We start from the raw sequence: 10996 nt of genomic DNA, 5'->3' as shown, positions 1-10996 counted from the left end.
TATCAGATATAACAATTGAATTTCTTACTTTGTAACACATTTTGGAGTAAACCCAAGACCCACTAAGTAGCAAAAAAGTTTGTTGTAGTTTTCAGGATGAGATAAAATTGTCATCTAATTGTTGGAGAGGATTGTTCGAGAGCATGACTTTGAATTCGCTTAGCCACGCTGGTGTGAATGGAAGTTCTCCTCCCTGAGAGCCTCTGCAGAATAGGACACACATAGTCTTTCTATTTCATCTTCGTATCTCATCACTCTGGCCTTTGAAATAATTACACCAGATCCCCCCGAACCTAGCAAACTTCACTATGACATTTCTTAAAAAAAATTTTTTTTATTGTGGCTAAAAGTCCACGACATGACATTTACCATCTTAGACATTTTTTTACCTGCTCACTTCGGCTGTGTTGAGTATTTTCACATTGTTGTGCAGCCAAGTTCCAGAACGTTTTCATCTTGTGAAACTGAAATTCTAGACGCCTTAAGCAACCACTCCCCACTTTCCCTCCCCCAGTCCCTGGCAGCCATCACTCTCCTTCCTGTTCTTGTGATTTTGACTACTCTAGATAACTCACAGAACGGAATTACACGATATTTGTCTTTCTCCTTTGAGTGTGCCTGCTCAGTGTCCCACTCTTTGAGACCCCGTAGGCTGTAGCCCTCCAGGCTCCTCTGTCCATGGGATTTTCCAGGCAAGAATACTGGAGTGGGTTACTATTTCCTCCTCTAGGGATCTTTCCAACCCAGGGATCAAATCCACGTCTCCTGCGTCTTTTGCTTTGGCAGGTGGGTACATTACCACTGGCGCTACCTGGGAAGTTTGTAATTGTCTTTTTTTGTGACTGGCTTGTTTTACTTAGCTGAGTAGCCTCACTCTTCATCCATGATGTAGCACATGTCAGAATTTCTTTCCTTTTTTAAGGCTAAGTCATACTTTATTTTATGTATTTTATGTACGCTTTTGCTGCTTAGTCACTTCAGTCGTGTCCAACTCTGTGTGACCCTATGGACTGCAGCCCGCCAGGTTCCTCTGTCCATGGGATTCTCCAGGCAAGACTACTGAAGTGGGTTGGCGTGCCCCTCTTCTCCAGGGGATCTTCCTGACCTAGGGATCAAACCCAGTTCTCCTGCATTGCAGGCAGGGTCTTTACCGTTGAGCCACCAGGGAAACCCTATAGATTATATGTATGCATTGTATGTATAGACCACATTAAAAAATTTTTTCATCCATCAGCGAATACTTGGGTTTTTTCCACCTCTTGGGTATTTTGAATAGTGTTGCTATGAACACGGATGTGCAAATATCTCTCTGCAGTCCTGTTTTCAGTTCTTTCGGATTTGTACCCAGAAGTGTTATGTCTGGATCATATGGTAATCTCACTTTCAATTTTTTGAGGAATCTTTTTACTGTTTTCTGTGATAACAGCACCATTTTACATTTCTACCAGCAGCATATGGGGATTCTTTTTTCCACATCTTTGCTAACACTTGTTACCTTCTTGTTTTTTAAAATAGTAGTGATCCTAATCAGTGTGTTTAAAACTTGTCCTTTAATTAAAAAAAAAAAAAGGCCCACTTTCTCACCAAAGGAGTTGAAACTATTGAAGGCACAAAGTCTACAAAATCTGAATAAGATTCATTTCACATTAAATGTATTGTGGCTGATTTCTTGTGTTGCTCATGGTATTTTTTTTTTTTTTTTAATTCTTTAGGCTTTTGAAATTAGCCATATACTGAAATGAACCAGCTACCTCAGTGTTAACTGGGCAGAATTTAAATGGTGAACTTTTGCAATCCTGTTTTCCATGGTGAATAAATGACTGTAGGAGACACTGTTTTCTGATACTGTGAAAAATTGACGGTGCAAATCTGATCTGCTAAAGAGATAATGTGAATAAAAGTTGGTCATCATCATGAACTTCGGTGTTCTTGTTGCTAAAACAAAGGAGTTTGTGTAGATGGGAGATGAGAAAATTACATGCCTGTGGGACACAGGCAGGCCCTGTAAATGAGTGGAGCAGCCTGGCTGTAAAACAACAGAGTGGAATGTCTTTGTCAGACTGGGGAGTAGGGGAAATGCTCCTTCAAAAGCATGAAGCCAGCCCTCAGCTCTGATGTACTGCAAGGTGAAGAAACATAGACTTTATGTCCATGTGGTGTGTGGCTGAATCTTCAGAATTGTCCAGAAAAGATGAAGAATTTTAAACATGGTGATAATTTTAATGAAAAGAAAAATGTTTTTGTGCAGGACAAAGAAACACATTTCTGAGTGGAATGTGTCCAATAGCCTGGGGGTTTGTAGTATGTGGGCTAGATAATCTCTAAGGTTCTCTGAATTCTAAAATTCTATAATTTTTAGGAACAGATTAAAAATAGTGACCATAACCAGGGTCTGTGATCCTATTTTGTATCTTGGATTGCTCAAAACTATAGGCTGTTGTCTTGGTTTCCTGAGAATGGATCAAAATGACTCAATTGTTTGATATATAGACATTGCCTCCTTAAGCACTATATTTATCTTCAGTGAATTGTACTAAGAAAGATTTGTGTGACAACTCACATCACATTTGAGGTGATACATGACTCTCTGCAGCAAAAACTGCTGTCTTTTATTTGATTCCTCAAATCTGTATTGAATTTCAGCAAAATTGAAGAGACAAAAAAATCAGTTCATGTCTCAATCAATTTCATGAACTAAAAAGACAGATGAGACTTCTCTTTGGCTCCAGCTTTGCCTGTCCCTGCAGAATTGTTGGAGAATGTTGGTGGTTGTCTGATGTCTTCTGTCAGAACTTTTTCCTTTTAATAAGAGTGCAGCTGTGATTGACATGTGCTCTCCATCCACGAGCCTGCTTATGTTTCTTCTTTTGTTAACGGAATGTTGATTTCCCCACTAGCCACTCTTATTGAACCAGTCTTGTGTTTCTTAAAGTGTGTTCCTCAGACCAGTAACATCAGCATCAGAAAACTTGTTAGAAATGCATATTCCCAGGTCTTGTCCCACTGGTTGAAGTAATTCTGGTACTGCAGACACATCCCACAACTCCAGGCCTGATGATTTATGCACTCTGATGGTTTAAGGGGTAGATGTACAAGCCAGGTCAATGGGTTTCAAACTTTATGTTGAATTTGGATAACTTGGAGGGCATGTTAAAGCAAAAAAAAAGCTGGTTGTCTCCCTCAGAGCGTATGATTCTGTAGATCTGATTTGGGACCCAGGCGTTTTTAACAAGTTCCCAGGTAATGCTGGGGCTGCTCCTAGGGCATGCTGATGATCACACTTTGAGATCCATTGCTGGTCTTCTGCTAAAGAGATAATGTGAGTGGAAGTTGGTCATCTTTCATTTAATTTTTTGAGGAATCTTTATACTGTTTTCTGTGATAATGGCACTACTGCTCTGAGTTCATGAGATTAAGCTCTGAGAATTTTGTTGAAAAACATGCTTCAGTTAGCTGATGCACCATAAATGCTGTGTGACAATTACCCCCCATCTTAGTTGCATACAACGGTAAGTACATATTTCTCTTTTACATGTGTGATCACTGGGTGGTATTTGACTATTTGAATCTGGCTTTGATTGAACTTGGCTCCAAGCGGTAGGTTCAGCCAAGCTCTGCTTCATCTTCCTTGGTTAAATGGCTACTCATCTCAAAGCATGGTTTTCTAAGAATAAAAGTCAAAGTGCAAGTGACTAGGTCCCACTCTGCAAGCTTATTGTAGCTCTAATTCAGGTCAATTACATCTACTAATATTCCATTGGCCACAGGGGATTCCCTGGTGGCTCAAATGGTAAAGAATCAACCTGCAGTGCAGGAGACCTGGGTTCAGTCCCGGGGCTGAGAAGATCCCCTGGAGAAGGGAATGGCCACCCACTCCAGTATTCTTGTCTGGAGAACCCCATGGACAAAGGAGCCTGGTGGGCTACAGTTCATCAAAGAATTGCACATGACTGAATTACAAAGCACACACAAAGCAAATCACATGGCCGCTATCACAATAAAAAACTCACATGAAAGTTGAAAGGGAGATAATTAATGTTTACTGAAGGATAATTTAATTTGTCATATTTTTGGAACTAGTGACTTCTTTCCATTTTTTTTTTAAGCTGATAAACTAGAGTCTTGTATCTATTAGTGGCTGAATTTGCAGTCATCCAGGAGAAGGTTGCCTCAGAATAAAGTCAATAAAAGCAGAAAGCTGGAGAAACATAGTATCCTGAAGATTCAGCTGTGTTAGAAACCACTTCTACCATTGAACTTTTATCTTAGCTAAACTAATACTTTTGTTTTTGCTTAAGTTGTTTCTTGCAAACCAACACCCTTAAGTACATAACCATGAATGAAATATTTAATGATTACCTTTCACTTTATAAATCTACACCAATCCTTGAGATAATGGGCATTTCAGTAAATGTGATATTTAAGTTGTGTATCGAAATGTTTATTTGGCAAATGTTTTTAGCACTGCGGTATTCTTGAAGCTCGACTCAAAGTTAAATTTACTGCAGTAGAATTTGTCTTTAACCAAATACTTTCAATACCTTTTAATATTTCATTTGGCCCTACCTCAAAGGATTAGATAAAAGTTAAGTAGTTGAGTGTCATAGGTGACCCAAAGAGGACTTGATATTTTCTAGGGAGTACATTTGTTAGAAATTACATTATGATGCAGGTAACAACAATGCTGGGCTAATGAGATGAATTTTTCAGTTGTTTTCTCCAGAAATAGGCATTCTGAGACCGGCACGGCTCTCCACCATCATCTTGAACCCAGTACCCTATTTTCCTTCTTTGCCATTCTCAATGTGTGACCATCAATTTTTCCCCAGGGGCTAAGATTGCTGCCAGAACTCAGTCTCACGTTCCAGGCAGAAGGAAGGTAGTGAGGATAAGCAAAAAGGGTCCATCTCAGCTAACTTTTACCGTTTTAAGGAGCTTTTCTTGATGTGTCATTCAACAATTTCTTCCTGCATTTCATTAGCTAGACCTTAATCACGTAGACACAAGTTTGGCTGAGAAGTAGTCTTTTTGACTCAGTACTTTTGTCTCCTGCATAAAATTATGGTTGTATTACAGAGAAAGATGGCTGGAACCTGGAAGACAGCTGGTTGTCTCTGCTGCAAGTGCATAAATGATTAAGCATCGCTGATGGAAATAAGCATGAAATCAAAGACCAATGGGTGACAAACCGAAATGACTATAGAAACTGAATATATCTCAAAAGAGAATTGGAAAATGAAAGTCAAATAGAAATGGGTTAGGAACGAAAATCAGAATGGTCACTAGAACTACAGGCAAAAGGCAGGTGGTGAAAAATACATTTTCTTAGGGTTTAATTGACACAGATTTTGAAAGAGAAGCAAATGTGAATAGTTCAGTTTATAGAAATGTGCACCATTGAGAAGGAAAAGAACTTTTCAAATAAACCAAGTCAGAGTGTTTTTCAGCAGGTTTTATCAGACTCAGCTTGAATAAAATATCTTTAAAAATATCCATCTCTGGATACTCGACTCCACATTCTCTATGCAGCCTTCTGGTGATAAATCTGCCCTTCTGAGTAAACTTCCTCACCTAGCAAAGATATAATAAACGCAATGCTAACATTTGAGTTTACTTAGATACTCTTTCTTATTGTAAAAACCCATGGCATTTAGGTTGAAAAACATAGTTATGTGAATTTGCCTAGGGTGAGAGAGAGAGTAGGCAGTAGCTTATCTCTAACCTCACATAATATCAGACTGTTGTCTTCTAGGAGATTGGGAATATCCTCAGAAAGGACATCTGATGTCATGGGGGGCTATGGCTTGGTATGGCCATTGGGCAGGATTTCGGTTTTTATTCAACCAAACTCAAACCAGTGGTAAATGGAAGAAAGGCGGACAAACAGACAGATCTGTTCACAATAAAGTTCTGCTTCTCATAATATTATGTCGTGATGTTGAACCAATTTCTTCATTTCCTTGAACTGGCATTTCTTCATCCATAAAATGACGATAAGGACGCCTTACAGTGGCGCTGAGAGGATGAACGAAACAATGCAGGTGAAGTTGCTTAAGCTGGTGCTGGTGGTGAACATTGAATGAATTCAAACTCCACTTCTATCCTTGGTCCTACCCTTCTCCCTTTCTTCTTTTTCTTTCTCTCTCTAGTCTTCTTTCCTTATAGATTTCAAAATATTCTAAAGTACCACAAGGAGGCACAGTTTGAACATCAGCCTTGTGTAACAGTAGATCCCACGTAGCTTGCTGAGTTACGCCGGGGTAGAGTAGAAAGCCTACCAGCTGAAAGTTCTGCCGATTTTCTGAGTAGACTGTGTGTTTGCAGAACTACAGATCATCAATCTATTTATTCCAATTTGTAGAATATAACTGCTCTGAGCAGTTCTATTTCTCTATTCATTTCTTCCATTTTCCACTTATCGTGATTTGCGTAAGTTCTTGCTCTATAGTGGAAATTATCAGACTAACTTTTCCCTGTGTGTCTGTGTGCAGACATTAGCTTTCAGAATAAACCAGAAAATGAATAGCTTACTTAGAGTTTCCCTATTCTCACTTCCCCATGTCTTCATGATCTCCATTTGAACTTTGTTTTACCTTTTTCACAATAATATCTGTATACTTATATCTACTTAATTATTTCATAGTATTGTTATGAAAAGCTGTCAGTTCCATGTATTGCCATAGTTAGAGCCCATCTTTTGATGTTAATTATTATTCCTGCGAATTATTCCTGTGAATATTAATCAGTTGAATGGGTCTCCAATCTCAGCTCCTGAAACACACAGCAAGTCAGGGTTATAAATCAGTCTTTTTAACTTTTACATAGATTCTAGGCATTTAAAAAATACTCTCAAACCTCACGTCCTCCTAATGTTTTTCTGTCACTAAGGCTGATCAGCTTGATTCTCTTAACACAGAAAGCAAATCTATGCTAAATTATTTTTGACATTGCTAATTAAAAAAAAAAGAAAAAAATTTTTGAGCATATAACTGTTTCATCCAGCTGGATTTTAGAAAGCATGCCTCTTTTGTATTTATTTCCCTTGTCAGTAATTATGCTAATTTCACTTTTGTCTTTTATGGGCAATTTCAGAGAGTTTATCCAAAGTCAAGCCAATAGGTAGCATCTTTCCATAGAGACACAGACAAATAATTAGTAGTATTTGTGCACTTTGAACAACATTTGCTGGGTGCCTACAATATGGCATGCACTATGCCAGCAGTCTCTGAAAAGAGAAGAGGCATTTCTGTGCTCAGCCATCTCACAGAAAGGGAAACCACCCGGGGCTTCCAACTGGTACTGTGTTCATTAGTGACTGTGTATGGAGGCAATGTGAATTACTCATTTTCAAATTTATGCATTCATTAAATATTCATTTAATTCAATCATCCCTTTGATAAATATTATTTTTAAATAATTTAAAGTCACTTTCCACAGGGCAGTTTGTTTGGTAGGATATTAGCAATTATAGTTCACAGAGATTGAGTGTTTATTGTTGCCAGGCTGTGTGCTAAGTTTTTTTTTCTGTTCTTTCTTTTAATCCTCTTAATAACCCTGCGAAATTGGCATATTTATTATTGCCATTTTACAGATGATAAAACTGAGACACAGATAATAAACTGAGGATGCTTAACACAGGCAATTAGTAGTGGAGCTGAGGTTCTATACTTGCTCCGGAGCCGATGCTAAAGACCACTGTGCCTTCTGATTTAATATGATATGAGTAGGGAAACTGAAGAGTCTTTAGAGCTTCCCAGGTGGCACAAGTGGTAAAGAACCCAGCTGCAATCCAGGAGACATAAGAGATCTGGGTTCGATCCCTGGGTCAGGAAGATCCCCTGGAGAAGGCCATGGTAACCCACTCCAGTATTCTTGCCTGGAAAATTCCATGGATAGAGGAGCCTGGCGGGCTACAGTTCATGGGGTTGCAAAGAGTCAGACACGACCGAGGGGACTTAGCACATAGTCAGTGTGACATTTCTCGAGGAAGTTAACCTTGCGAGTTTTCTTGATTCATTTGCTTGTCCATTCACCGCTGTATTCAGCTGGTGTTGACTGAGACCCTTCTCTCTGCCAGGTGCTTTGCTGGGTCTCTGGAAAGCAAAGGTACACAAGATGTAAACCTGGCTTTCAAGGAGCTACATGCTTGGACTCAGCTATTTGTTTTTTGATTACTCTAGAATCATGCAACATCTTAGCTCTATGAGTCCAGGAGGAGGTTGTTTGCTGCTGATCCTTGGCAATGGACTGCTATAGGAAGTCATTCAGATCCAATTTTAATTGATACTCAGATGTTAAGATATCAGAGTACAGAAAATATAAGTGGGAAATTCTAACAAGGAAAACATTTCCTAATTCTTGAAAAGAGACTGTGGGGCTAATATTTATACTTCAAAGGGCCTATCATCTGATATGTTACATAGACAAACCAAGAAGTTGCTAATCCCAATAAAGAGATGAAACCGATTAGAAGATAAAGCATAGACCTCACCTAAGATGAACACTGCACTCAAGGCCATTTCTGAGGTGAAATAATGAGGCAATTGTCTGTAATTCCAGCCATGAGCTGTTTCTTCCTCCAGAAGAAGGAACTGAATCACAGCCACACCGCCCTCCAAGGGTCCTGCATTTTAGCCAAAAACACTCTTTCTCAGATTCTGTTGAAAGCAGTACAAAAACTGCATATTTGATGAGAGTGGAAAAAATCAACAGTAACCAGAATATTAAAACCTAGTGTTCAAATTTAAGACATCCTGTTATCTTATCAACAACTTGATATGAAAATCCCACTTTTAATGATGCACATATGACTACAGCCAAATGGAAGCTATTTTGAGAGGTGTAAAACAATGTTGCCATGATATGCTCCAGAAACAAACAGATGCCTCATCGTATGGGAGAAAATGGGAAACCTCAGACTCCCCAGGGCTGGTGATCTGCCTGGGAGTCAGGGAAGTTTTGGCTTACTCTTCTGGGTTAGATTCATTTCTGTTGCATGCATTTTTAAAACATCTCATTTCATACTCACCAAATGTGTGATGTTAGGAAATCCCCATTTCTAGGATGTGGCACCTACCCATTCCCTCTTGGGGCTCTGACTCACTCTGAGCAGGACCAGAAGTAAGATGGGAAAGGAAGATGGAGAAAGACACTTTGCTTCTTTGAAGAGAATCTCTGTTAGCACAGTTACACACTCAAGTTACACTGTAGAAGGAAGTAAGTTTATAAAAGACTGTTACAGTAAGTCCCCTACGTGCCAACAAGTTCTGTTCTCAGGCCATGTTTGTAAGTCCAATTTGTTAGTAAATCCAACAAAGTTAGCCTAGGTACCCAACTAATTCAATCAACTCTAAACTACTGTACTGTAATAGGTATATAACACTTTTCATACAAATAATACATAAAAAACAAACACAAAAAATAAAGAAAATGCTTTTAACGTTGTAATACCTTGAAAATCACAGTAGTGTAGTACAACAGGTGGTTTAAAAGGGCTGGCATTGAGTGAACCGGCAGGAAGAGTCACTGACTTGGGGAAGGACTGGAGGTGGGAAATGGTAGAGCTGAAAGGTCTTCAGCAATAGGAGATGGAGGGCAAGCTGCGATTTCACTCACACTTGTTGATGGTGTAGGTTCTGGGCTTGAAATAAACATATGACGTACTGTGCTACTGTTCTTAATATAGCATTGTACAGCATAGTACACAAAAGCACAGCCGTTTGTGGGGGATGCACGCATGGGACAATGTACACCAGACACGTGAACTAACTTAACGTGACTGGGCACGGGAATGCACGCTCACATGTTTGAAAGTTTGAAACTCGTAGGTTTGTACGTAAGGGACTTACTATACTGTCCATTCTCAATTTCTCCCAGTAGTAACAATAAAAATCCATAGTATAAGAATCAAGATCCCTCAGAAAAAAAAAGGGTATAGATTGTTTTCAATCATCATCTGCAATTCTTGGGCTTAGAATCCTAATAGAAACAGTTTCTTTCTGAAAAGGACTCTTATTTTCAGCCCTTCTAAATGTTGAAGGCAAAATAAGTGGCCACATACACGTCCCAAATCCTTTGGCTTAGAAATATCCAAATTAATGGGTTTCCCTGGTGGTTCAGGGGTAAAGAATCCACCTGCCAATGCAGGGGATTCAAGAGATGTGGGTTTCATCCCTGGGTCAGGAAGAATCCCTGGAGAAGGAAATGGCAACCCACTCCAGTATTCTCGTCTGGAAAATTCCATGGACAGAAGAGCCTTGTTGGGCTATAGTCCTTGGGGTTGCAAAGAGTCAGACATGACTGAAAACACACATACACACACACACACACGGCCATTTAATAAACCTCCAGCAGCAATGTCTTTCGCTCAGCTGTTTAGAGGGAGAGGCTGAAACTTGGAAACCACTAGATAGAATGTGATGGGTCATTTTGACTTTCGGAATCCAAAGGGGTGTTTTTGAGCTGAGGTGGTGAAAGGCCTCTGCCTTGGCCTGGGACACTAACTGGAAATATTTTTGTAGAACACTCCAGAGTCTTCAAGCTAGATTTCCATTTTACTTGACTTTTGTTAAAAAGCAAAAATTCCTTTTTGTTGTTGTCATAAATTGATTTGACTTGATTTCTAGAACTTTGCTTTTATTCTTTATTTCTTAAAATAATTGCTAATCCAAAGGGAAAAATAATATGGCATAAGGGAAGTCTCATAGAAATCTAAAGGAATCCTCTAAATTTCATGCAAGTATTATGAAACAGACTTCCTTATTCTCGGGCCATTCTGTTCAATAAAATATCCTGCAAATAGCACACTGTCTTATTTATAACTTTAGAAACGTCCACCTACCCTGGATTTAGTAGTTACAGTTGTGTGGCTTTTGATGAAATACAAAGAAAGTCATGAGCTTTTAAATACAAATATTCTTTATACATTAGGAATAAATCCAAGAAACAATGGCTTTATAGTTGGGTATTAATATTAATGATGTAAGAAAATTGCAAG

The 10996-nt window shown here is 39.0% G+C and overlaps 1 long non-coding RNA gene across 1 annotated transcript; it reads right to left on the bottom strand.

The window, feature by feature from the left end:
- Positions 1-5099: 5099 nt before the first annotated feature.
- LOC122426676 lies at positions 5100-9568 on the bottom strand. The gene is made up of 3 exons (XR_006265211.1): positions 9451-9568; positions 9029-9204; positions 5100-6771 (listed from the first exon to the last, which is right to left on the bottom strand). It is a non-coding gene; the product is annotated as an uncharacterized LOC122426676 (long non-coding RNA).
- Positions 9569-10996: the final 1428 nt, after the last annotated feature.

Source organism: Cervus canadensis, chromosome 24 (genome assembly GCF_019320065.1).
Source record: "Cervus canadensis isolate Bull #8, Minnesota chromosome 24, ASM1932006v1, whole genome shotgun sequence".
Lineage (NCBI taxonomy): Eukaryota > Metazoa > Chordata > Mammalia > Artiodactyla > Cervidae > Cervus > Cervus canadensis.
The sequence above is the reverse complement of the archived record's forward strand: the minus strand, read 5'-3'. Positions and strand labels throughout refer to the sequence as shown.